Here is a 6,652-nt window from a genome sequence, read left to right on the forward strand (position 1 = left end):
GGGGGCCCTCCCCCTTGATCACTAATTGAGAAAATGCCCACAGCTGGATCTCATGGAGGCACTTCCCCAACTGAAACTCCTTTCTCTGTGATAACTCCAGCCTGTGCCAAGTTGACACACGAAACTAGCCAGTACAATTTATGACTCAGATTTGGGGGCAGAGATAAATAGAACAGTGCAAAGTATAACAGCATGTGAATGCCTATGAAGCAAAGACTAAACAGGGCAAAAGGCCTAGAAGAAAACATCCTGGAGTATATTGAGAAATTTTATAAAAGTTAAGACAGGAAAATATGGTTACAAATACATTCTTCTAGTATTTGTGGATACTTTCTCTGGATGGGTTGAGACTTTCCCCACCAAGCAGGAAACAGCTGTCATTAGAAGAAAATTTCCTGAGTTTCAGAGTACCCAAGGTAATTGGATCAGACAATGATCCTGGTTTTGTTTGTAAGGTAAGTCAGGGTTTGACAGAGATATTGGGGACTAATTGGAAGCATTATTGGGTGTCCTATGCCTAGAGCTCGGGCAGGTAGAGAAAATAAACAAAAGCCTATGAGAGACCTTAACTAAATTGACGTTGGAGACTTCCTCACGCTGGGTGGTACCCCTCCCCTTGTTCCTGTTCTGAGCCTATAACAGCCCCTGCCATTTTAACTTGACCCCTTTTGAGATCCTCTTTGGTACCCCAACTCCTTTGTTGTCCACTGGACCTTCCCAGGAGGTATCCTACAATATGAGATTTGGCCCAAAGTGTCCTCCTTAAATGTTCCAGGAATGCCAGAGACTCCTCACTGCTTCCAGACTGGTGACTGGATCTATGTAAGGAGGCTTTAAGGAATCATCGATGGAACCCTGATGAAAGAAACCCTTTTTGTCACTGCTAGTCACTCCCATAGGCCTCAAGGTGGATGGAGTTGCAGTGTGGGTGCATGCTTCCCATGTGGAACCGGAAGACATCCCACTCTACACAGACCACTGCTGGACTGTACAGAAACAGATGATCTTCTCAAGATCACTCACCCTTGAACATGACTACCTAGTGGTAACCTTAGATTCTAGTGCCTTCCCCATCCTATGTGACCATTAGCCAAACCTCTTATGGCTCTCACTGTCTCCCTTCTGTTGGAGTTAAAGACAGCCAGGGCAAGACGACGGGCTGCAGTGGTGGTGGCAGTGGCAGCAGTGGCTGGTCCAGCTGAAGGGCCATCAGCAGTGGAACCAAGGTGACAGGGTCCAGGCAGGCCCTGTGCCCACGACCACTGACCTTCACTGGCCAGCCGGGCTGCAAGAAACTGCAGATTTACGGTGCCTTTCACTACACAGAAGCCACTTCAGAACTCTGCCTCCCGCCACCACTAGAGACTCGCCTCCATCTTGGTTCTCAGACTCCAGAGAGATCAGACAGACTGAGGTACACAAACATAACCCAAGGCCAATATCGTGGGGGTCTAAGCTTGACGGGCATTGGCCTGCACCCAGGCCCTGGGTTGTTCGGAGTGCCATCATGGTGCCAACCCAGCCAGGAGGTTTTTTGCCCGGGGATGCCAGAGAGCTCTAGCAGGCAAAGCCGGCTAACAGGCATAGCCCGAGGCTAACATAGCGGGTGTCTAGGCCCCAACAGGCCCTGGACTGACCCCAAGAACTGGACTGCTCTGTGGGCCATCTGTGTGTCAACCCACCCAGGAGGTTGTTGTTAGCCCAGCAGACTCTCCCGGCACTTTCAGGGAGTGTGCATGCACCCCTGACATCCTGGCCGCCTGACAAACTCAATTAACAGTCAGAACCCGAGGGGAATTTTGCTTGGATCTTGGCCTCCCTGGCTTTTGCCTAGACTCAGGACCTGAGCAGCTAGGCTAGCCTTGTATGTACCATCCTGGTTGGGAGATCAGCTGCCCAGCAGAGTGATCAGCACACAGAAAAGGTCCCCGCAGCATAAACCCTTCAGCACTCCCTGAAGGAGCAAACAGGCACCATCTGGTTCACAGACACAATCTGGGGCAAAGCACACTAGGGCTGCAAGGGCACCCAAGAGGAGGACAGCACATCAGCAATCTGCTACAGGGGAAACCCACCCATCCAGTATTTCAGAAATAGCCCCAGAGCCCCTCAGGAGGCTCAAACACCAGTCACAGATAAGACCAACTCACTCCAGAGAACAAGATGGCAAAGGGCGAACGGAGGAACACTACTAACAGAAATCTAGGCAATATGGCAGCATCTGAACCAAACTCTCCAACATCAGCAAGTTCTGGTTATGTCAACACACCAGAGAAACAAGATTTGGATTTAAAATCACTGGTCATAATGCTGCTAAAAGAACACAAAAAGGACATAAATAAATCTCTTAAAGAAATACAGGGGAACATGAATAAGCTAGAAACCCGTATAATGGAAACACAAAAATCACTAAAAATATTTTAGAAGAATAAAGCTCAAGAGACAGAAGCCAAGAAATGCAAAAAAAAAAAAAAAAAAAAAAAAAAAAAACCTTAAAAAAATGCAGGAGAACTTGAGTCAACAGGCAGAAGTCATGAAAGAGGAAACACAAAAATCTCTTAAAGAATTACAGGAAAACACAAACAAACAAATGATGGAACTGAGGAAAACCATCCCGGATCTAAAAACAGAAGTAGAAACAACTAAGAAATCACAAAGGGAGACAACTTAGGAGATAGAAAATCTTGAGAAGAAATCAGGGGCCATAGATGCAAATATAAACAACAGAATACAAGAGATGGAAGAAAGAATCTCAGATGCTGAAGATACAATAGAAACCATTAACTCAACAGTCAAAGAAAATACAAAATGCAAAAAGCTTGTAGCCAAGAACATCCAGGAAATCCAGGACACAATGAGAAGACCAAACCTAAGGATTATAGGTATAGATGAGAGTGAAGATTTACAACTTAAAGGGCCAGCAAATATCTTCAACAAAATTATGGAAGAAAACTTTCCTAACTTAAAGAGCGAGATGCCCATGAATATACAAGAAGCCTACAGAACTCCAAACAGACTGGATCTGAGCAGAAATACCTCTATCCACATAATAATCAAAACCCAAAATGCACTAAACAAAAAAAGAATATTAAAGGCAGTAAGAGAAAAAGGCCAAGTAGAAGAAGACCTATCAGAATCACTCCAGATTTCTCACCAGAGACCATGAAAGCTAGAAGATCCTGGGCAGATCTAATGCAGACTCTAAGAGAACACAAATGTCAGTCAATACTGCTATACCCATCAAAACTCTCAATCACAATAGATGGAGAAACCAAGACATTCCATGACAAAACCAAATTTACAAAATATCTTTCCACAAACCCAGCTCTGCAAAGAATAATAGGAGGAAAACTCCAATACGAGGAGGGAAACTACACCCTGGAAAAAGCAAGATAGTAACCTTCCTTCATCAAACTCAAAATACGATAACCACTCAAATATAAAAATAACATAAAAAATGACAGGAAGTAATAATCACTATTCCTTAATATCTCTTAACATCAATGGACTCAATTCCCCAATAAAAAGACATAGACTAACAGACTGGATAAGGAAACAGTACCCTACATTTTTCTGTAAACAGGAAACACACCTAAATGTCAAAGACAAAATCTACCTTAGAGTAAAAGGCTGGAAGACAATTTTACAAGCCAATGGTCTCGGGAAACGAGCCGGAGTAGCATTTCTATTATCAGATAAAATTGACTTTCAACCTAAAGTCATCAAAAGAGACACAGAAGGACATTTCTTGCAGGCCAAAGGAAAAATCCACCAAGAAGAACTTTCAATTCTGAACATCTATGCGCCAAATGCAAGGGCACCCTCATTCATAAAAGAAACTTTACTAAAGCTCAAAGCACACATTGCACCTAACACAACTTTAACACTCCAATCTCCTCAATGGACCGATCAGGAAAACAGAAACTAAACAGGGACACAGTAAAACTAATTGAAGCTCTGGAACAATTGGATTTGACTAATATTTATAGAACATTTCACCCTAAAGCAAAAGAATATACCTTTTTCTCAGCACCTCATGGTACCTTCTCCAAAATCGACCATATAATTGCTCACAAGACAGACCTCAACAAATATAAGAAGATCGAACTAATCCCATGCCTCCTATCAGATCACTATGGTGTAAGAGTGGTTTTCAATAGCAACAAAAACAACAAAAAGCTCACATACACATGGAGGCTTAACAATACTCTACTCAATGACATTTTGGCCAAAGAAGAAATAAAAAAAGAAATCAGAGACTTTTTAGAATTTAATGAAAATGAAGGCACAACATACCCAAATCTTTGGGACCCAATGAAAGCAGTGCTAAGAGGAAAACTCATAGCCCTGAGTGCCTCCAAAAAGAAAATGGAGAGAGCATACACTAGCAGCAACTGAAAACCCTGGAACAAAAAGAAGCCAATTCCCCCAGGAGGAGTAGAAGACAGGAAATCATCAAACTCAGGGCTGAAATCAATCAAGGGGAAACAAAGAGAACCATATGAAGAATCAATGAATCCAGGATCTGGTTCTTTGAGAAAATCAACAAGATAGATAAACCCTTAGCCAGACTGAACAAATGGCACAGAGAAAGAATCCAAATTAACAAACTTAGAAATGAAAGGGGGATATAACAACAGAAACTTAGGAAGTCCAAAAAACCCTCAGATCCTACTACAAAAGCCTATACTCAACACAACTGGAGAATCTGTAGGAAATGGACGATTTCCTTGACAGATACCAAATACCAAAATTAAATCAGTACCAAATAGATCATCTAAACCGTTGCATAATCCCTAAAGAAATAGAAGGGGTCATAGAAAGTCTTCCAACCAAAAAAAACACAGGACCAGATGGTTTCAGCGGAGAATTCTATCACACCTTCAAAGAAGACCTAACACCAACACTCATCAAACTATTCCACAAAATAGAAACAGAAGTAACACTACCCAATTCCTTCTACAAAGCCACAATCAAGTTGATACCAAAACCACACAAAGATCCAACAAAGAAAGAGAACTTCAGATCAATTTCCCTTATGAACATCTATGCAAAAATACTCAATAAAATTCTTGCCAACCAAATCCAAGAACACATCAAAATGATCATCCAACATGATCAAGTAGGCTTTATCCCAGGGATGCAGGGTTGGTTCAATATATGGAAATCCATCAATGCAATCCACTACATAAACAACTCAAAGAGAAAATCCACATGGTCTTTTCATTGGATGCTGAAAAAGCATTTGACAAAATTAAGCATCCTTTCATACTTAAAGTCTTGGAAAGAACAGGAATTCAAGGCCCATACCTATACATAGTAAAAGCAATATACAGCAAACCGGTATCCAGCATCAAACTAAATGGAGAGAAACTTGAAGCAATCCCACTAAAATCAGGGACTAGACAGGGCTGCCCCCTTTCTCCTTATCTTTTCAATATTGTACTGGAGGTACTAGCTCAGGCTATAGACAACAAAAGGAGGTCAAAGGGATGCAAATTGGAAAGGAAGAAGTCAAACTATCATTATTTGCAGATGATATGATAATCTACCTAAGTGACCCAAAAAACTCAACCAGAGAACTCCTACAGCTGATAAACAACTTCAGCAAAGTGGCAGGTTATAAAATCAATTCAAGCAAATCAGTAGCCTTCCTATACTCAAAGGATAAGCAGGCTGAGAAAGAAATTAGGGAAATGACCCCCTTCACAATAGCCACCAACAGTATAAAACACCTTGGGGTGACTCTTACCAAACATGTGAAAGATCTGACATATGACAAGAACTTCAAGACTCTGAAGAAGGAAATGGAAGAAGACCTCAGAAAATGAAAATGGAAAAACCTCACATGCTCATGGATCGGCAGGATTAATATAGTTAAAATGGCCATATTGCCAAAAGCAATATACAGATTCAATGCAATACCCATCAAAATCCCAACTCAATTCTTCACAAAGTTAGAAAGAGCAATTCTCAAATTCATCTGGAATAACAAAAACCCAGGATAGATAAACTATTCTCAATAAAAGAAATCCTGGGGGTATCAGTATCCATGACCTCAAGCAATACTACAGAGCAATAGTGTTAAAAACTGCATGGTATTGGTACATTGACAGGCAGGCAGATCGATGGAACAGGATTGAAGATACAGAAATGAAAGCACACACCTCTGGCCACATGATCCTCGACAAAGGGGAGGAAAACATCCAATAGAAAAAAGATAGCCTTTTCAACAAATGGTGCTGGTTCAACTGGAGGTCATCATGCAGAAGAATGGGAATTGATCCATCCTTATCTCCTTGTACTAAGCTCAAATCCAAATGGGTCAAGGACCTCCACATAAAGCCAGACACTCTGAAGCTAATAGAAAAGAAACTGGGGAAGACCCTTGAGGACATCGGTACAGGGGGAAAGTTCCTGAACAGAACACCAGTAGCTTATGCTCTAAGATCAAGAATTGATAAATGGGACCTCATAAAATTACAGAGTTTCTGTCAGGCAAAGGACATCATCAAAAGGGCAAATCGGCAACCAACAAATTGGGAAAAGATCTTCACCAACCTCACATCAGATAGAGGGCTAGTATCCAATATACATAAAGAACTCAAGAAGTTAGACTCCAGAAAACCAAATAACCCTATTAAAAAATGGA

This window comes from Apodemus sylvaticus, chromosome X, assembly GCF_947179515.1.
Source record: "Apodemus sylvaticus chromosome X, mApoSyl1.1, whole genome shotgun sequence".
Lineage (NCBI taxonomy): Eukaryota > Metazoa > Chordata > Mammalia > Rodentia > Muridae > Apodemus > Apodemus sylvaticus.